This window comes from Cyprinodon tularosa, unplaced genomic scaffold (assembly GCF_016077235.1).
Source record: "Cyprinodon tularosa strain WSP-4 unplaced genomic scaffold, ASM1607723v1 ctg890, whole genome shotgun sequence".
Lineage (NCBI taxonomy): Eukaryota > Metazoa > Chordata > Actinopteri > Cyprinodontiformes > Cyprinodontidae > Cyprinodon > Cyprinodon tularosa.
The window spans coordinates 177,100-199,484 of record NW_024039663.1 but is presented as its reverse complement, the minus strand read 5'-3'; the positions used below and the strand labels follow the sequence as shown (position 1 = coordinate 199,484).

General features: G+C 43.5%; 1 long non-coding RNA gene across 1 annotated transcript; it reads left to right on the top strand.

The window, feature by feature from the left end:
- Positions 1 to 2,699: 2,699 nt before the first annotated feature.
- Positions 2,700 to 11,561, top strand: LOC119775755. The gene is made up of 3 exons (XR_005279700.1): positions 2,700 to 2,752; positions 10,189 to 10,343; positions 10,553 to 11,561. It is a non-coding gene; the product is annotated as an uncharacterized LOC119775755 (long non-coding RNA).
- The last annotated feature ends 10,824 nt before the right edge of the window (positions 11,562 to 22,385 follow it).

Here is a 22,385-nt window from a genome sequence, read left to right as displayed (position 1 = left end):
ACTTTTACTGGAGTAAAAAGCTTAAGTTTGTCAGGGTTTGGTTGAAGTTTTCAGGACCCAAATGCAGAGGCGAGGAAGCGGAGGGGAGTTCTTGTAGCTTTAATGAAGTTATCACAGGTAACAGAAGCAGGAATAAAGAAATCCAACATAAAAATGCAAAAGAAAAACCCAGAACCATGGAGACATCGGGGAAAACAAGCACAAGGGGCCGTGGAAAGACGAGGAACCAGCACTGAGAAACTGCACAGGGAGAGTATTTATGGGAGACTGAACAAAGAGAGGACTAATGAGCTGATTGGGAGAAGGTGTGAACAGAGGATTCTAGAAGGAGCGACGAAAAAGGAGACCAACACAAGAGGGAAACAAAGGGCAACAAAGAAAAAACTAAGAACTCAAATATATCCAGGAAACACAACAAAATAGGATTTAAACCAATAAAACTAGAAAACATGGAACAAAGTAAAACTGAATATTCAAAAAAAAACTTAACAGAACCAAGGCTGTGAGAAAGTTGATCCTCTAATTTCTACAAACGTGTTTTTAAACATTAGGATTTATACTACTGGAGTAATAAACATTAATAACGTAAAGTTTTACAGCACTATTACAGTAAACAGCCTAACGGAGAAGCATGTCTCCTGCTAGTACTAGTCTGCTCCATTCAGACGCATCTGCTGGTATTTCTGATGCCAGTTTAGCAGAGCGCTTGGCAGAGTTTGATCAGCTAACAAAGGAAGACTGGGACAGAATAAAACTCACGCTTTTTCTCAAATTGTTCCCACCAGGACCTAACATCGTACGTCAGCCATGGCCAATTCAAATTCTTTCTTTTTTTCTTTTTTTTTTACAGTGTCCTGTCTGCCGATTGGACAAAACAATAATTGTCTTGATGCCAAAAAGAGCCCAAAAGATTTAACTTTCACAAGTGGAGCACTACGGCTATCGTCATAGTGTTCCGCAGGGAGTGTTATGCAGGGAGTTTTACAGATTATATGGACACTGCAATGTAAGTAGAACGGAAGAGGAAAAACAGAAGAAAGGAGAAAAGATGAAAGAAAGAGGAGATAAAAGGGAGATAACGATTAAACATTTTCAGTCTGCTTCATCACCTGCAAAGAGATGTAAAAAGAACAGCACAACCAACTGACATGGTACAAGATATACAATAAAGTAACACCTAGATATGATTGCTGAAGTATAAGTAGTATTATTCAATCTGACATGTACTCTGTGTTTCCTGAAGATCAGAATATGGGCTTTCTGTGTGGAAGTGGAAGACATTCCCCTCAAGGCCATGTCTAGGAATATGTCTCCCCGCTTTATTGGCCCTTACGAGGTGGAGAGGATCATCACGAGATCTGCTGTCCGCCTTCGTCTCCCCTCCACTATCAGAATCCACCCAACTTTCCACGTTTCACAGATTAAGCCTGTCCATTCCAGTCCTTTGTGCCCACCAACTAAGCCCCCTCGCCCCTTGGACTTTGACGGTCACCCTGCCTACACTGTGCGCAGAATTGTGGATGTCCGCCGCCGCAGGCGAGAATGCTAATACCATGTCGACTGGGAGGGTTATGGTCCTGAGGACCGATCTTGGGTTCCTGGATCTTTAATTTTGGATCCCTCATTGATCAGAGACTTTCGTTCTTTCCGGCTCTCCGGCTCTGCTGGACCTCCGGGTGGCGGTCGTTTTAGGGGGGTCCAGTACTGGTCGGAATCCAGTTTGTGTGGATTGTTTTTTTGTGTTTTTCTCTCTCCACCACCAGGTGGTGCCCTGTTCCTTGATAGGCCTCCCTGCACACCTGCGGCTCGTTGGATCATTTCCGGAGGAGTATTTGAGCAGCGGGCTGTCACTACCTCGACGCCAGAGTGTTTGCCAGCTTTGGGTTACTCTAGCCAAGCTGAGATTATCTGAGTCTAACCGAAGCTTTGTTTCTCTGAGTCTAATCTTGTTTTTGTCTTTGCTCTTCGGCAGGAAGCCTTTCCTGTGTAACTGGATAACCTGGACCTTCTCCCCCTGGAAGGATTATTGAGTACACACTGAGCAGGGGTAAACCTCCACATGATCCGTTCACGTCCTCATCGGAAAACCAAGTTACAGTCCGCTCCTTTACTCCTCTGGGTCCAACGTATGTCTACCTGTCTGCTCTCCAACGAGTTCCCTCTCCTCTGGATTAATTCCCCACAAGCTGGATTCAAGGATTAACAAAAACCCCCTCAAAGTTTCTCTCCAGCTATATTCAAGTCTCAGTCAATTTTCCTACGGTCCCTGAACTGTTCACTGTGACCTCTCCTTCAGATATTCCGTTTCACCAGTCCACTGAGTTCCAGCTCCTACTTCTGTGTTTCATCAACATTCAGTAAACCTGTTAAACTTTTTCCCTTGGTCTCTGAGTGGTTCTCTGCACGTGGGTCAGATCGCTTAAACCAATTATGACAGATTACACGTTGTTGCCCTGTTTGTCCCTACATGGCGCCTGTCCCACAGTGGCTCACGCCTCGCGCCGCTTAGTCAATAGTAGCAAAGGGCTTATAGTCCTAGCTCTACTTCCCAGATATGGCGTTGGGCCCTGATACCGGTGTACGGTTTGTAGTAGGAGCTGGGCGAAAACAACGCCTGGATGTACGGAGCCATTTCGTTTACAACACGAAAGAGAACACCGGAGGAGGGACACCACCAAAGAGTCTGCGCTTCAAAATGGCATCGAATCTCAAGCAACATCTGAGGTGCCAACATGATGCCATATGGAAGAAGGTAAGGGTGGGCCTGTAGTAGCAGGAACGTGTGTGTGTGTGTACGCGCATGCATGTGGATGTGTGTGCCTTCCTGTGCCTGTACCTGTCCGTCTCTCTGTCATCTGTCATGACTAAGACAGAAATTTATTTTCATAATTTAGTCTAAGATTTAGACTAAATTGGGAAGGCAATGACTAAATATAACTAAGACTAAAATAGATTTTTGTCATTGTGACTAAGACTAAGACTACATTTTTTAAAAAGCTGATGAAATTAACACTGCTTCGCTGTCGTAGAAAAACTAAATGCGGCAGTGAAATATGCTCTTTTTGAAGGTAACCCCAGTGGGGGTATTTCCGTGTCACACTGGGAGAGCATGGCAGTCCTCTTATTAGAGCTGCTTCTATTGAAAGCCCAGATCCATGCGGCCGTGGATGGAGCTGTCAAAGATAAAGGTCTACATGCTTTTTCCTTTATGATTATTTCATTAGGGGGAGGTGGAGCCTGAGGGCCTCTTTGGAGAAGACAAAAGTTACGAAAAGAAAGGATCATGAGAAGATTACACTCTCACCTCTGCATTATGCCATGCTGATCATTTCTCAGCCAAATAATGTGGAAAAATAAACTGCAGTAAATTATAAAAGAAAACTCAACACCTGTAGAAGTGAAGCTGTTCCTCTGGACCATGTCTGCATATATGTAGTGATAAGATCGATAGCCGTCTGCATGCAGTTAACCACTAAAAGTAGTTTTTTCAAAAGTAGTCATTCACCAAATAAATCAGTTCATTTAAAAGTGACCGTGAGCATGGCTCAGGGTCTCATTTAGTCGATTAAGCAGCATTTTAGGCTCCGTCACAAATGTAAGGTTTTATAAGGTATTAAAGTATTAATAATGCTAACAGTATAAAGATTAGAGGTTGGATGTCATGGAAGGGTAAACACGCCTTTGCCTTTACAAACACATTTAGTTTATTGGACATGATTAGTAAAGAGCACACACCAACAGGTTGCTCTGTTGACAGTGTTTAAATGGACATCAATTCATAATCTGATTATCACTGGTTTAATTGGGGTAAATTGACTCTGCAAGCAGGCCAGGCAGCAGGTCTGGACAACACAGAGGTCACATCCTGTAAGCCCAGACCAGCAGCAGTTTGCTGAGCCTTTAGCTTAATTATGGAAAGCTACAACACCTCACCTGCTCTCAGAGCCCGTCCTGGATCATTTTCAGTCTACCACCAGTCTGTTCAGCCTGTTACTAGCTTGTTCAATTCAAATCAATTCAGTTTATTTTTATAGTTCCAATTCAATATATATTCCAATTCACAACACATGTCATCTCAAGGAACTTTGCAGTGACAATTGATGCAGACCATACAGGCATATTGATTCAGTTTTCTATCTGAGAAAAAAAACTGCTGATTTTATCGACGCATTGACTTGAAGGCAATCCCTATGATCCAAGTTGAAGGCTTAGATGAAGTCAATAGTTTTGCTAACTCTGAAAGCTCAACCGGATCAAAGCAGTCTAAACCCGATTCAGATTCCATGACTACCTCAGATGCCGCCCCACCCTCAAGAGATAAACCAATCATAGATAGAGGAGTGCTAATGATCTTATTTTTAATAAGATCAATCTTATTTATAAAGAATCCCATAAAATCATTGCTGCTAAGAGCAGGTGGAATGGACGGTTCAACAGAGCTATGGCTCTGGGTGAGTTTGGCATCTGGATTAAAAAGAAATCTAGGATTATTCTTATTCTCCTCTATTAATCAGGAGAAATATGCTGCTCTTGCTTTTCAAAGGGTCCTCCTATACAGCATTTACAGCTGTTCTTCCAGACATGATTTTCTCCCCAGTTTCCTAGCATTTTGCTTCAGAGTTTGCATCTCTGTGTTAAACCAAAGAGCCAGCTTTTTATTTTTGAAGTTTTTCTTTTTCAAAGGGGCTTCGTTGTCTAAGGCAGTACGCAGAGAACTAGCGACCCCATCAACAAAATCATCGACCTGTAAAGAGGAATAAACTAAGCTTTTGCCCTCTGCAGTATTGTTTAGTGATACAGAGAAGATAAAATGTAGAACAGAATCTTTAAAATTTATAACTGTATTGTCTCTATTATCTGATCAGTTTATAAAATGTCCCAGGAGGAAGTTTTCCCAAGGTGAACACTTTTCTTGATTTCTGGCAGGAGGTTGTCAACGAGTAAATCCCGTTGATGGGAAAGCGTGAAAGGGAAACGGTCACTGAGTGAGCTCTGAGTCGCTCCTCTTTAGCTGCAGGAGTGATAAGCTGATGATGGAGCAGTCGACCTAGCCTCAGGGTCACCCTCTGGTGGAGAAACAGAGAACAAAGACACACAGACATGATGCCACAACCACACTTCCTCGTTCCATTATTTCCAAAATTGGCAATATTTGTTAGACTGAGCTCAGATCACAGCCCTGTGGGACGCCATCTTTACTGAAAGCAAAGTAAAACAAGCCCAACACTAGAGAATATGCATAAATTAGAAATAGCACATGACCTTATGATATATAGCACACGAAACCCAAATGAGAATACTTAGGACCATAAATTAAAACCAAAACAGTGGATCACAACAGAGGACCAAATGTTTGAGGAAGACTTTCTGAACCTGTAGAGTTTTGAATCAAACTCCTGAATAACTTGTGGCTGTTGGCTTTATGTTGCTTGTAAATCCCATAACTGACCCTTTGACTGAAAAGATAAAAGGTGCATCGAAGTATTTCTACATCCTGAAGCCTGTTTCATATTTTACTGCATGGCAAAGTTTTATTCATGCCCACATACTGTCTTTGTGTCCCCAGCATGTTATCTGTAGCTTTCTGTGAGGCAGTGTTGTCCTTTGGATGTGTTATCGTCTCTGATAACACACTAGTCTAAAATGATTTCATCTTTTGTTGATCGCTGGTATAGAAACAGGTTTAAGTGCTTCGGCAGAACTTGTTTTCACCCTGATTTCAGCTCTCTTCCATGGCCTCTCCTCCGTTTTTAGTGCAAAGAAAAGAGAACTGTCATTGTGAACGTTGACCCCAACCTGATCCACATCCACACACCATCAGGGAGCCAAACACACGCCTTTACAATTAACTCCTGCACTGCCATCAATTTATCCCACAGAAAAGAAAGGACAGAGTCACCTAGGATCAAGCAAGAAAAAAAGTGAAAAACAGAAGTATAAAAAGCTTTTCTTGAGAATAAGATAGGAAAAAACATGTTTTTCAGTCGCTGTAAAGTAACTGTCACTGGAGTGACAAGGAGAAACTGGAGAGAGGCTCCATTCATTCAGCCGGTTTATTTGAAACGTTCAAGAGACAATTACAGGGAGTCAGGAGGGTTATGTTTATCCTGAGACCAGGCATGTGAGGAGGTGCCTTAAAAGCACTGGCAAAACAGACAGGTGCATTTTTCACAAACTTCTAACAGTGGGTCTTAGAATTGATTGGTGTTTAAAGCAGCAGCTGCTGGTCAGCAGGAAGCTCATGGCGGTATGACCTGCCCTCTGTAGGCAGTGCAGCCCAGGCGTACAGCAATAACTAACAATAATAATTCACCTATCCACGCCACAAACCCGCGTCCTGCTCTCTATCCCACCTGCAGTTCTCTGGAAGAGTGCTTCCAGCAGATTTCTGCCCACATACATTAAGGATGCTAATTCATTTTAATATGCTTTTGGAAATCATTCAGTGGGAATGTATAAAAAAAGGAAAATCAGAATTATTGAAAAGCCTCATTTTAAATCACAGTTACTTTTTTGATCCTTGGTGCAGGACACTGGCTAACCGATGTGGCATTGGGTTGAACATTCAATTCATTTCTACTGTATAACACCAATTCAAAGCACATGTCATCTCAAAGCACTTTAAAGAGACAAGTTCAAAGTTTTCTATCTAAGGAAAACCAGCTGACTGCATCGACTCATTGACTCTTCAGCAATCCCTCCCATTCAACATATTCTCATTATCAGTTCGTATGAAATCGTACGAAAAGTTATGCACACTATTTCGTACATTTTTCCTCAAAAAACCACATCAGTGCGCATGCGCTGGCAGACAGAAAAAAAAAGCAGATCCGCGGACGGACGTAAAACTGGGAAAAACAGTGCAATCATCACTTATTCATGTCTCTAACTACATTGCTTGCTGTTTTATATCTTAGTGTCAGGGTTAGGGCTAATTGTAATTTATATTCTATATTCGTGAATAGTGCATCAGATGCGCATGCGCATACGACGAAAAAAACGTACGAAATTACGGTGCATAACTTTTCGTACGATTTCATACGAACTCATAACGAGAATACACTGTCCCATTTGTAGCGACAGTGGAGAGGAAAACCTCCTTTGAACAGGAAGAAACCTCCAGCAGAACCAGGCTCAGTGTGAGCGGCCATCTGCTGAGGCCGACTGGGGTTCAAGGAGACAGAAGCAGACATAGAAAAAGAAGCATAGATACAAAAGGCAACTGTCAACCAGCTCCACAGGCGGCCCCGTCCAGGAAACACACAGCCAGGCAGACGAGCTCCGAGCCAGCTCCCATGTCAGAGGATGAAGAGAGCACATCCAGTTAGTCACAGTCAGAGAAACAGGACTACACTGGAAAACAGGCCAAGCTCCAACATCTAGAAACAAAGGTGCTGATGGCAGCAGCACAGCTGATATTTCTCTTTTTTTTCACCATCAAGCTAAAGACATTTCTGTGAAGATTCTCAGTCATCCAGGTCATGGTCAAGCTTGAAAACTTTCAGTTTAGGCAACTGGATGTGAAGTTTTCTAGAAGACGTCTCTCCTCTCATCCAAGAGGATTCTTTAGTTCTAACTAATGGTGGGGTAAAAACTGAGATTAGTATACTGTACGTGGAACAAAGAATAAGTGGAACAAAGTATGGATTTGATCCATCCTACTATTGGCCAAAGAGGTCACCTGGGGGTTAATGAGCGTTATGGGGTTCTGATGGTTAAACTCCCTCATCAGAGTGGTTTTGGTCACATGCCTCACTGAAGGGTGAGTCAGGTGAGGGCGGGTGGGAGATGAATCTTCTGGGTATTGTTCCTTTGTAGGTGGGTGAAAGGTTCTGTCTAACACCACCTCCTCGGTTGAGAAATGGTTATTCTAGATTAACAAAGATGCCTTCCTTAACTCCCCCATCAAAACCACCTTTTCCGTAATTCTTTGTTCCACCTACAGTAATCTCAGTGCCCCCCACCACAAGTTGGAACTGAGGGAGCTTCTTGGATGAGCGGAGAAACGTCTTCCATAAAACTACATCCAGCTGCCTAAACTGAAATTATCAAGCTTAAGCTGAAGACATTTCGTACAAAACTGAAGAAATTGAGCTGGTCTTGACTTCTGTTTTGCTAATGTTGGAGTAAGGAATAAGGTGCGATAGAGTTCATGTCAGGGTTAGAGTTAGGTTTGCTCTGGTAGCGGTTAGGTATGGAGATATTCTCAGGGTCAGGCTTAGAAGGGGTTAAAAATGACTGAAAATCAATGGAAATCGTCACATCGTCCTCACCACATAGAGCAAGACGAGGATGTGTGTGTTTCTGAAAGAAAGAAAGAGATGGAGAGGCAGGGAGAGGCGGGGGTGGGGTGCTGTGACATGACTGTGAATGTGTGTTGAAGTAAAAAACACTAAAGAACCTCTGTCACACTTACAGCCGTCTTAGCGTCACCAGGGAATCCTGCAGCAGCTGTCCGTTTTACAGCTCAAGATCCTTCTAAAAATTGAGCCTGATCTCTTTGTTGAATAATGCACAGACATTTTTTTGTTATTTAAAAAAATAGCTTTTAGTAGCAGTAGTGGGACAGTAATGCCACCTGACAATCGCTCCCTGCAGTCTTGACTGAGGCCTGCAGGAAAAGTCAGACTCCTTGTGATTGACAAGGACAAAAACTGGAGTCGTTCGACTTGAGTTTTTTTAATTTGTCAACCACAGCCATGGGATTTGAGAGTAAAAGATGAAACCCTGACATTGGCTACAATACATTAAGGACTGAGGCATGACAAGTATGATTACCATATCCAGGAAAGTCCTTAAGGGCACCAAGGTTAGCAGCATCCTCTGCAGGACATTTTATTATTTATAAAGATGGAGACAGTGCGTGCTTCTTTGAGCTTACAGGTGTTTCAAAGAAGGTCTCTTCATTTCCCCAGTAGGAGTACCCACACCGCTTCAAATGTTTACATCACTGCTATGTTTGCTTATGGGTTGGCCTTGTGACAGCCTTAATTCTAACCAGGTATAATGTTTCTCACTATGGTCATTAAGCTAAAATGAAGCTGCCATTTAACCCCAAAAGAAAACCTTTGAACAACTAAGCATCATTATTTACAGGGAGTTTTAAATGGTAGTTCTGATCGACCGTGCAGTGGTTAGCTCTGCTGCCATTCAGACACATCCTGAAAAACAATCTCATGTGCACATACATTAGTGCCAAAACTTTTCATTCTGATTCTCTAGCATTGAGATATGGGGCCAATCTCCAATAATTTTCTAGCCTGACGTAGTCCTACTCAATTCTAGTCAGAATATGAGTCTGATACGGCTCCATAGAGCTGTGATTATGGGGCGTGTTTTGAACGAACTAGGAAAAAAAATGCCTCTGCACTCAATTGGACAGACGTACAACCAATAAGAGCAACGGAGTGCGTGACGTATGTTAAGCAACGCATAGTTGTTGTCAACAAAAATCAAAGCGTGCAGTTGCACGCCTAGAATAAGAAGATGAGCCTTGATCGCGTTTCTCTGTTCCTCTTTTAAAATTAATTTGCTGTTGATATCTTCTAGAACAGACCTAATAGCAGAATCTACTCACCTCAACTCTCCGGCCGCAGCCATTGTTGTTGTCACCCAAGCGCGCTTTGGTCACATGGTTGATTACGTTACTGTTGATCATCTGTCCATCATCGTATAAAACCCGCCCTGACAATTTGATTGGATCACCTGACAGTGGGCGATGATACTCGCGCTACTATGGAGCAGAGCCAGACCGAACTTCCCGACCTCAAACCTTGTGGGCGGGACTAAGTTCGGAATGGCACCCAGGCTAATAATTTTCAGCCCTATCCGTACATTTTATGTTTCAATGCTGATAGTGGCGTCCCATCTTCATGATCTTGGCACCTATTGCTGGGTTTGTCTCTTTTTCTCACATCTGCTTTGCTCCATCTGGGCTCATTGTCTCTAAACAGATCCACCTTTTCCTGCTTCTATTAAATCTACCTGTTCCCAGCCATTTGTGCCACATTATTCGAGCCTAGTGTGAGATTAATTAGCTTACTCTGTTGCGTTTATTCTGCCTGATCCTGACCTGTTTCTGCCCTGGACTTCTGACTTCTGGTTGACCCTGTTCTGCTCTGTGTGCCTTCCTGTTTCCAGACTGTTACCTTGGTTCTGCCTGTTATCAACCTTGTACCTGTCTTCCAGGATTATTCCCTCTGGATCCTTCTATTCCTCTGGCTGCTGCTGGTCACTGCTCCACTTTTCTCCTGGATCTCTGGAATCGGCTCCGTCACAAGCTATAGAGTAACCACCCATCTGGCCTTCACTCCTTCTTCTGGGCACAGACTGAACTTTACCAGGTTGGTGACTTTCATGCTCATTATCGTTCCCCGTCTGAGCTCTGAAGTCAATGACCTGAGTTTACGTTTCTACAGGGTATCTGTTGAGAGACCCTATCTGACAAGCAGCCGTATGTTTTTAATAAACACTTGTTCCTGAATCTGATCTGTGTGCTTGAATTCTGGGTTCCTTGTTCTAAACTCCTTACATCATTTTCTTTGCATGTAAGGGTGGTGGACATTATCAGATAACCAGATTCTCCAGGACAGCAGAGCTAAGATGAAACAGCAGTCTGGAGCTGAGACAGAAGCAGAAATATTGACAGAGAGAGAACCTGAACTGATACCAGGCAGCCAGCCGTACCCACTCTGGAGCTAAGGAACCACAGCAAGAGATCGGAGGAACCTGCTGTGAAAACAGCGCCCCAGAGCAGGGTCATGCCAGAGGTTTGCTGGTGCTAGTACAGGAGGAGAATGGAGGACAACAGCAGAATACTGGAGAAGCCCAAACCATGTAAGGGCTAGGAGAGGCTATGGCTGGCCTGGGCAGGCTAAACAGACTAACTGCTGAGGATCAAATATGGATGACAGATTGGAGAAGTCGGCCAGGAGGACAGCACAAATGAAGGAGGAGCTGGCCGGGAGGAGACCAGTAGAGTCTCTACTGGTTCAGTCTCAGGTCCCCACACAAGGCACAGATAGGAAGCAACACCCAAGTCTGCCAGTCGAGGAGCTCTGTCTCTGAGCCTGTTCACCGCGTAGCACATAATCTATTTTTTTTTTTTGCTAAATTCAAGTAATGAAGCAGAAATGTAAACAGCTCCTCCTACTTGATGACGCGGTCTGCCGTGAAATTACCGCGCATCTGAGACGCAATTTGGTCAACAATTCGCAGGAAATGACTGCCGACACCAAGTTTGGTGTGAATGCAACTTTGTAGTTTTCCACATGTTCATTCCTCTGGTGATCATCAGGGAGAGGAACACGACTTGGAGAAAAAGGGTTAGAGCATAAAGCAACTGATAAAGGAGATAATGTTCCAGAATCTCTGGAGATGATTCAAAAGTGAAGAAGATGTGGACACCAACGAGTATCCTCTACAGAAGATTGTCTTCAGTCAGAGGCCTCTCCGGATCTGCTGCAAGACAGACCGCTACAAAAGATCCTTCCTGCCAACAGCATCAGCAAAACCTGGATAAAAAAAAACGCAACAATAAATTACCCTTTATGATTTACAAAGCATTTTTAAATTAATTAAATCTAAGTCAGTCTCTGGGCCTTTTTGATTGATGTCACCTCCTGTGTAGTTATGGTTCACCACCTCTAGCATCATATCAGTTTAAATTACTGGTTAAGTTTGAGATGAAACCGAACAGAATCATAATGAGGAGAAGCTTCCACCCCCCACCTCACCATCTACGGCAGACAGTTTTCTAAAACCATCAGTTCAGAGCCGGCATGACGCCGTTTGTTTTCTTTTCCATAGATCCAAACCTTTCAATGAAAAGTGGCTTACAGAGGTTCCGGGAAACGTTTTACTCTTATAAATGAGACTCTTGGTTGATTCACTCCAGCCACTGGGAATGAAGGGTAGGAGCTTTAGAAAGAGAGTCCTGAATTCAATTCAATTCAGTTTATTTATACAGCACCAATTCACAACACATCTCAAAGAACTTTACAGAGACAATTCAACCAGATCATCCAGTCAAACTGATTCAAAGTTTTAATCAAAGGAAAGGCAGTTGATTGCTTCGTCCACTTGGATTCTTAGCAGCACAGAGGAAAAGGCAGAGGGGATGCATGACTCATAAGGCATAAAAAACAAAAGCTGATGAAGCTGAAACAAATTAGTAAGTTCCAGAGTAGATCCATGTAGATCTGCTTCTACAGTCGCTTTGCAACTAATCAGTATTTTAGTGTGAATGTCACCAGCTTAACCTTTATACCCCGTTCCCTCTGGCCAAAATACCCGTTTAAACCTGGGAACAATCAGCTTTTAGTCGCCGTGGCAACACCTCACTGTCACATGTCTATCCGTGTCATACAACTTGGCAAGCGACCCGCATTAGAATTGCCTCGGCTTTGATCGGTATGCTATGGAAACACCAGAGCCGGGTTGACCTGCAAAATTACGTGATACCATACATGACCTAATCTGCTCCCTTTCCACTCGCAAACAAATCTGGGTCTAACCCCTCGCTGGCAGCTGAGTGGCCTCTGTGCCCATGCTGCTGCGTGTCTAGTGACATCATCAACGCTAATCCAGTGTGATGGTCAAAGCGGTATTTACCATTAGCAGTGTTGGGCATGTTACTTTGAAAAAGCAATTAGTTATAGTTACTAGTTACTTCTCCCAAAAAGTAACTGAGTTACTAACTGAGTTACTCCACAATAAAAGTAACTAGTTACTAGTAAAAATAACTATTGCGTTACAGGGTTTATAGGCCTGTCAGATAGCGTTCCCCCCATGTTAGGCAGGGGGAACACTATCTGACAGGGTTTATAGGCCTGTCAGACAGAGTCCCCCCCATGTTAGGCAGGGGGAACGCTATCTGACAGGGTTTATAGGCCTGTCAGACAGAGTCCCCCCCATGTTAGGCAGGGGGAACACTATCTGACAGGGTTTATAGGCCTGTCAGACAGAGTCCCCCCCATGTTAGGCAGGGGGAACGCTATCTGACAGGGTTTATAGGCCTGTCAGATAGCGTTCCCCCCTGATCTGACTGGCCTATAAACTCCGCCAGATAGCGTTCCCCTACTTAACATGGGGGGAACGCTATTTGACAGGGTTTATAGGCCTGTCAGATAGCGTTCCCCCCTGATCTGACTGGCCTATAAACCCCGTAAGATAGCGTTCCCCCCATGTTAAGCGGGGGGAATGCTATCTGGCGGGGTTTATAGGCCCGTCAGATAGCGTTCCTCCCATGTTAGGCAGGGCGAACACTATCTGACAGGGTTTATAGGCCCGTCAGATAGCGTTCCCCCCTGATCTGACTGGCCTATAAACTCCGTCAAATAGCGTTCCCCTGCTTAACATGAGGGGAACGCTATTTGACAGGGTTTATAGGCCATTCAGATAGCGTCCCCCCATGTTAGGCAGGGGGAACGCTATTTGACAGGGTTTATAGGCCAGTCAGATAGCGTCCCCCCCATGTTAAGCAGGGGGAACACTATCTGACAGGGTTTATAGGCCTGTCAGATAGAGTCCCCCCCATGTTAAGCAGGGGGAACGCAATCTGGCGGGGTTTATAGGCCCGTCAGATAGCGTTCCCCCCTGATCTGACTGGCCTATAAACCCCGTCAGATAGCGTTCCCCTGCTTAACATGGGGGGAACGTTACCTGACGGGATGGATCAGTCCTTTTGCTGCACATGTTCAGAAAGGTCCAAACAGACAGCAGCAAACCATTTGAAAACAAACAATGCAAAGAGCAGTGTTTCCTTTTTTTTTTTTTTTACAGTGTCCTGTCTGGCAATGTGGCAATAAGAATAATTGTCTCGATGCCAAAAAGAGCCCAACAGATTTTACTTTCACAAGTGTAGCAGTATGGCAATTGCCATATTGCTCCACTTCTTTCATGCATATAAATTACTTTATTATAATTATGCAGGGAGTTTGACAGTTTATATGGACACTGCAATGTAAATAGAGCAGAAAAACAAAAGAAGAAAAGGAAAAAAAGAAAAAAAAGAGAAAAGATGAAAGAAAGAAGAGATAGAAAGGAGATATTGTCAAAACATTTTCAGTCTACTTCATCACCTGTAACGAGATGAAAAGAACAGCACAACCGAAAGACATGGTACGAGATATACAATATATCATGATGGGTTTAAGGTTCTTAGCCCACATGCAGAACACAACGGAGGCTGGGTAAAAGTTTAACAGAGTTTATTGAAGTTTCACAAAACACAAGATTATGTACTGGGTCAGGAACTGGTCCGGGCTGGTTCACTGAAGTCTGCAGAGATGATAGTTTGATTAGAAGACAGGCAGATGTGTTATGAGTCTTTGATAATTCAGGATTGTACCTTGACTGAGTCCGGGCTTCTCTTTGAGAGAGAGAGGGAACCGTTGGGTCCAGAGACTGTTTGTTCAGCAGAGTTCAAGAGCAGCTGCAGCGTCTAGCTTCTGACTTTGAATGGCAGACCTTGATCAGAGTTTCCAGCTCTTCACTAAGAGCAGCAGGGGAATCCACATAGGAATCTTCAGGTTGGCTCACCAGGGCAGATTTGGCAGGTTAAGCTCATCCAGAGCTTCAGGCTAGAGACAGGTTTCCTGTGAGGCAAAAACAGAGGAGAGTTAGAATCTGATCTCTCTCAAGAGACAACTAAGATTCTTCAGTTTCAAGGCTCAGGTTGCTAACCAAACTAAGGTCAACACTGCGGCGTCGAAGCAAGGTCTGGCAGCTGATTATAAAGGAGAGGTCTCTTGATGAGTAGATGCGTCTCAGGTGTGCTGGGAGACTCCAGCTCCAGGAGACCCACGGCGCACTCTGCTGGAAGAAGGAGGTACAGCTCCAGATCCCAACACAATAAAGCAACACCTTGAAACTATCGCTAAAGTAATATTATTAAGTGTAACATGTACTCTGAGTTACATAAAAATATATATGTGGGGTTTCTGTATGGAAATGAGCAGTGTTGCCAACTTAGCGCTTTAGTCAATTCGGTTTATTTCTATAGCGTCAATTCACAGCATGTCCTCTCAAGGCACTTTAGAGTTCAACCAGATCATCCAGTCAAATTGTATGATCACTATATTTAGCGACTTTTCAGACCCCTTTAGCACTTTGACTTTTAAAAAGTGCCTAGGACCAAATCTAGTGACTTTTCTGCTACGTGAGACTTATAGACAACATGGGCGATATGAACAAGATGTTTATAATTTACTATACAGCGTTGTTGCAGCAGTGGCATCGTTTCCTCTCTCAGCTCCTCTGCCTGGTAGCTGCAGCTGCCTGCTCTCTCCTGTCCCTTTCCCATAGCAGCGCATCAACTGTGCTGTGCTGATTAACTCCACTCAATGATTTTTCTGCCTTAAGTTCCTCCTTCTGTCTTTCTGCGTGCTTGGAGCACGAAAAAAAAAAAAAAAAAGCTAGAATACAGCGGTTACCAAAATTAATATTAGGCTATGAAACTAGTCCAATTAATAAATTAGATATTATTTAAGCTAAAACAGGCGAAAGCTTCTGATTGCAGTTCTGTAAAGAAGAGGGAGAGAGTTGGGATTTGTGCAACTTGAGAAATGAAAGTAACCAACGTTAGGATTGCTTTATTAAACTAAATATTCTGAGTCAGACAGGAGTTCAGAAAACTGCTGTTTAAATGAACAAAGACTGTAAACTATCAAGATTTCTGATTCCCTTTCACCAATATTTATTTGCTATTAATGTTTTCATTTTTGACGGCAGTTCAGGTATAAATAGCAGGTTTTATTTCTTTTTTAGAACATAAAAGTCCGGGTATTTTTTGTTTTCCACATAAAAATTGTTCTATTTAAATAACTTCTACTTCTAGAAATAGGATAAATACAAACAGAAGAACTCTATTTACATTGACTCTATTTTTCTGGATTTCCACACGGTCCATAAGTAAATTAGTACAAACATTAATGTCTGGTAAATAATGCTTGATTCAGGCTGTTTATTTGGATACTATTAGATTACAGATAATATAGTGTTATATTGTCTTTTATAATTGTTAAAAGTGATTTTATATTTGAATAAACTAAGGCTTATTCTTAGTGTTGTGTTTGTAGATGATGACACTAAAAAAAGAAAATAGACATAAGGAGCTATTTAAACAGGACGATGATAAAAGGTTGTTACATTTAATCCTTTAATATTAAAAACACGCTTATATAACAGAAACATTATATGATTGTAGGAAACAGATATAATGCTGCAGGGCAGCCTCAGGGTGAAGCAGCTGCCCTTCACTGCTACATGATGAAAGAAGTGTGTTTGGAACGTTGCCATAAAATTAGTGCTGCAACTGATGATTATTCTGCAAATTTATTAATCTGTTTATTTTTTCGATGAATCGATTAATAATCAGATCACCCAAAGGTTCCTTAAAGAAGGTTTTTTACTAGAGGAAACCAGGTGAAACAGAAATGTTTCCTCTTGAGGAAAAATGTGTCCTGATGCTCACATTAAACATAAAAAAGAGCATGCATATTTTTGCAAAGGACCAATGACATCAGACCAATGAAACTGAAGGCCAACAGTGTCCCTACCAAAGCTAAAATCAAACCTATGACCTTGGGCGACAACATCTAAAAGCAGCGAACTCTGCTCTCCAGAGCAAGTAGATTGGTAACCCCGCCTCCTGCTCTCTTCTATCTTGTCTGCTGTCATGATTCATGCAGCTATTATTTCATCCAAATGAAAAATGGAGAACAGATAAGCAGATCATGGCTTGTCTACAGTGAAAAGAAGGACTGGGTTTTTACTTTGGCCTTTTTGGAAACACAGGAATGAGCAATCAGCTAAGTGAGCTTAGTGCTTGGAAAAAATCTTTCATTCCTTTAGAGACAGCATGAGTACAAAACATAGAGAGGAAAACAAGAAGAAAAGGGACAAGAAGAGAGGGACAAGACCTAGAACAGATAATGGATGTCTATTCTATTAACATTTCTATATCTGTAGAATGGCTCTGTTTTATGTGTCTTCTCCATTCAGAGGGCCCCCTGCCTGTCTTTGCTCAGGGCCCCAAATTCCCTAAATCTGCCCCTGGTGATGGTGTCACCAGACAAGCAGCCACAGCAGCTGCTATTGAGGCGTTAGACCCAGCGTTTTCTGAGCCAATGGGAAGGAAGCTAAATGGCGATTGTTATCTGGTCGAGCCATGTTTGAAAAACGTGTTAACCTGCTATTTTCAATGGGAAAGAGGCTAAAGAGAAGCGAATCAACATCTGTAAAACAATATAATTTACTTTGATTTTTTCCATGACTTGTTTAATTGTTTTTGTTAAATCAAAAAGGACTCTGAACTATATTGCCTTTTATGGTCATCAGTAACAGTATAAGAGTGGCTAAAGATATGTTTTCTATTTCAGGCCAGACTAACTCTAAAACTGATGGTAAAGAAGATGAACCCCTCCTTATGCTAATTACACCAATCAGTGGGTCCCACTGTGTTTCCCAGCTGCTGCAGTAAAGGTTCTAGTTACAGCTCACGTTCATCAGGTCTGCTTACATGCCTTTTAAAATTTCAGAAACGAAACCTTTTTTTAAAGAATGTTCTGTGAACAGGAGTGCTTTGTTCCATAGAGTAATGCCCACTCCCACAGCAGAGGCTTCTAAAACGTATCGCTGGTCCTCCTCCTCTTGGTGGTTAGACCCTCCCACCAGATGCCGCGTCTGCTCGGACTTCAGCGGCATCGCTGCAAGGGGAAAAAGCCAGCACTGGGAAATAAGCACCTGTCATGTGCCAACTGAAGTGTTAAGTGCACAAATTGTGGAGGCGAGGGTGATGTTTCCGCAGGGGTGACAGCTCTGGGTCCGGTTGCCATGTCAGGGCCTGGCATATCATGCAGAGTCCCCCCCCCTTCACCATCCCCTTCCAGCCCAACCCTAACCTCTGCTTGCTGAGAGGCACAATGGCAACTATTATTTACTGGATGTCTGCCTCATTTCCTCATATTCATCTTGGCTGGCCTCCACAAGGCTGGGGGGGGTGCCCCTCTAACCCCTTCCCTTATGTCATTGCTGAGGGCCCACAGTGGCAAAACAATCTCTGACGAGCATTTAGATCATGTCTTTAGAGCGCATGGTGTCCGCCGCAAACCAAATGGTCCCTGTTTGGGTGGCGGGGTTGTCTCTTTGCGCTTCTCTCATCAGGTTGGGAATGAATGCAAGCTGTGGAAGGTGCATCAGGCTGAGTGTCAAACGTTCTCTTCACAGACCAACATTAATGCTCCATGAAGGGCTCTGTGTGAGCGGGTGTGAAACTGCAAAATGTATGATAAATTGAGCGTGCCGGGGGGCTTTATGGGTATGAAGCTCTATGGCTGGTCGCAGGCATTGTTATGACTGCGGCTATTTAGTATCATGGAAGTTGACAGGACACTACTGGCAGCCATGGAAGCCAGATTTATCTGGTTTTAGCACATTAATAAACAGTGGTTTCAATGTGAGAGCAAAGCATAAAGTTTTAGCACATGTAGAAGTTCAACAGAACTTCAAGGACACATGGAGCTACAATAAGCCAGGATTTAGCTGGTAAATAAAAACTTTCCATCTGGTCCAAAATCCCAGGGAAGGTCAAGCAGAGGGCATTAATTCAATTCAGTTCAATTCAAGGTCATCATCTCAGGTCATTGTTTGATACAGTTCACCAGATTATCCAGTCAGATTGATTCAAAGTTTTCTATCAAAGGAAAACCAGTTAATTGCATCGACTCATTGACTCTTCAGCAATCCCTCACACTAAGCATGCTTGTAGCGACAGTGGAGAGGAAAAACTCCCTTTGAACAGGAAGAAACCTCCAGCAGAACCAGGCTCAGTGTGAGCGGCCATCTGCTGAGGCTGACTGGGGTTCAAGGAGACAGAAGCAGACATAGAAAAAGAAGCATAGATACAAAAGGTAACTGTCAACCAGCTCCACAGGCGGCCCCGTCCAGGAAACACACAGCCAGGCAGACGAGCTCCGAGTCAGCTCCCATGTCAGAGGATGAAGAGAGCACATCCAGTTAGTCACAGTCAGAGAAACAGGACTAGCATAGATATGTTTTATTTTACACCCACAGTTTTTATCGCTCCTCCTTTTCTCTTGGTTGATCGTAATCAATGCTTTATTTCTGTAGGCTTTATGTTCACCCTTTCAGTCTATCACTGGTGGGTTAAAAATGGAGCTGTTGTCTGTATACATCCACGGAAACAATAAACAGAGAGCATCTAGTCACATGGAGCATCTTTGGAGTGAGCCTTCAGCAGGCAGAGGCGTTCCGATGAGCGGAACAGATGAAAAAAGAATGGCTGGTCGGGGCAGAGGCTGAGATCACAAACCTAATGCTGAGAATAATAACCAGGCCAGCTGACAGCTTTGGGTTTAGGGCCCGGACAACAACAAGGTTTTTGTGTGCAGAGTTTCTTTCATGCCCTGGAAATTAGCTTTCTGTATTTCATGATGCACATTTTCATCCCATCTATTGAATTTAGTGCACTAGCTGAACTTCTATCTACTTCATAAGAGAACAGGAATTACGGCAGCAACAATATGGCCTTTTTTGACCTGCTGTATATCAGCCAGTCCCTAACAATTTTTCCCTTCCATTGTGGGAGGTAGACTAGGTTAGATACTCTGAGGATTCTCTGTGCTCTATATCTGCTGGCAGCTCATTCGCCATCTCTGAGAAAGACTTCAATTTTCCCATTAAACGCACAACATCACTTGATCAGAATCGGTCATTTTTGTTGGCCACAGCGCAGGTTCATTGAAATTAACGGCATGATCCATCTCTGAGCCACTATGCTCAGACTCTCCGATCGGGCAGCGAGCCCCCCTACCTGCACTGTCTCTGTTAGGGGTAGGGATGGCTCTCTGTCTCCTACTCAAACACTGAAGCTGCCGCACCTCAGCTGCCATCTGTCTTTCCCCCTGCACCTGGACCTCTGCCATCTCTCTGCTATTTTGGCACTGAGCTCAAGTATTTCTTTAAAAGTAAAGATGGTTTCCCCCTTACACGAGCTAGCGGATGCTATACTTTAAAATCACATTAATAAAATCCTTGCTTCTTACCTGGCTTTGCAATTCCATTGCTGGACCTGTTCCTGACTCATTCTCACTTTATTTTTAATATTTACTCCTAAAATCCACCAAGCCTTTGGTGCCATCTTCCCTTTTTCTCTTTTCTTATCTGAAAACCTGACATTTTTAGTTTGCAGTAAAAAAAAAAAACTTTAAAAGTTGCAGCCTGCTGTTGTCCTGGTTAAACCATTTTATGTTGGTATGGGGGGAGTTCTAATGGACCCTTATTTAAAGAAAACATATTACATATACCTAACGCAGATATATTTATATATTTAGTCACTCTAATATTAAATATTTTTATCTCAAATATTTTCTGAAAAATTGCATCTGCCTCACTTTGTGCCCACCTGTTGGGGGGTTGGGGGGTGGGGGTGGGGGGTGGGGGTGGGGGGTGGGGGGGATGTGATAATAACCACAAAAGCTACAAATTATAACAGTATAAAAGAGAAATTGATACAGTAGAGCCTGATCATGTAATGATGCAGCATAACCAGCCCTGCGCAGCGAGGGCACCGCAGTTAGAAATAAATTGACCTTGATTGATTCAGATATGATGAATGATCCAGAAGAGATTTCACCATCAAGTCATTTCATTAATTGTTCCAGTAACAGCTTAAGTGTTTCTGCTGTTCTTCTCCCCCGACTGCACCTTTAGTGACCATGATGGGCAAGCAGAGGGTGTTTGGCACATAAAATGCATCCTTGTGCTCTGCTAAGGATGGACAGCATGAAAATGATGTGAAATCCACCTTTTGACGAAGGAATCTGACAGAAAAGTGTTACCTAGATGTTTCAAGAAAATCCTGCTTAGTGGCACAGTGGGTAGCACTGCTGTCTTGCAGCTAGAAGGTTCTGGGTTTGATTCCCAGCCCGGGGTCTTTCTGCATGGAGCTTGCATGTTCTCCCTGTGCATGCTTGGGTTCTCTCTGGGTACTCCAGCTTCCTCCCACAGTCCAAAAACATGACTGTCAGGTTAACTGGCTTCTCTAAATTCTCTGTAGATGTGAGTGTGTGCATGAATGGTTGTTTGTCTCTGTGTTGCCCTGCAATGGACTGGAGACCTTTCCAGGGTGGACCCCGCCTCTTGCCTATAAACAGCTGGAGATAGACACCAGCAACCCTCATGACCCCACCAGTGAAAAGCATGTCAGAAAATGGATGGATGTTTCAAGAAAGTGAAAATGCTCCTATTGTGATTGGAAGAAACTGTAATGTATACAAATGTGCATATGCCTGGCAGTGATATTAGGGCAAAGCCAGATAACTGCCCCATTAAGCCCCCCACCGCTCAACTGGATCTGGGCCACTAAACGTCACATGTTGTAGCCGTAAGTATGGCACATGGACATAGAAGAATACTTTGTGCACACATTAGATATATTTTTTTCCTGTACAACTTAATATTTCCTGCACGTAAATTAGTAATTCTCATCCACTTAATAGTATTTTGAGGCCAGAAATGATTGTTTAGTGGGAACAAAGTTATATTTTTGTGCACAAACCATATCTCTTTTATTCCAGCTTTGTTGATCCTTCCATCCATCCATTTTCTTCCTCTTTATCCGGGGCCGGGTCGCAGAGGCAGCAGTCTAAGCAGAGATGCACAGACTTCCTGATCCACACACACCTCCTCCAGCTGCTCTGGGGGGACCCCGAGGTGACACCAGAACAGCTCAGAGACATCGTCCCTCCAGCGTGTTCTGGGCCTTCCGCCAGGCCTCCTCCCAATGGGACATGCCTACAACACCTCCAGATGGAGGCGACCAGGAGGCATCAGGAACGGATGCCTGAGCCTCCTCAGCTGGCTCCTGTTAACATGGAGGAGCAACAACTCTACTCTGAGCTCCTCCTGGGTAACTGAGTTCCTCACAGGATCTAGTAGGGTGCGCCCAGCCACCCTGCGAAGGAAACTAATTTCAGCCCCTTGTATTTGCGATGTTGTCCTTTGTCCTTGTCCTGAATTTGCGTACTAGAGCTTTACTCAGCGACCTCGAAGATGGAAGTCCAGCTTGGATAACACAGGCTGAGAGAACGTGTCCGTGATGAACAAGCATAAAGCGACAGTGGAGAGGAAAAACTCCCCATTGAGAAGAAACCTCTGGCGGAACCAGGCTCAACAATGACGGTTTTCTGCTGGACCGGTTGAGATGGGACGGAGTAGGAGTCCAAATTCTCCGGAGTGGTGCCCGACTTTACACGAGTTAATTAAGTGACTGTGATTTGTTGATTATCAAGTGTGCGGGATTGTTGCGGGGATTGTTCGCAAGCAGGTTTGGTTGTGGCTGGTTTGTGGGAAGCATCTTGCTA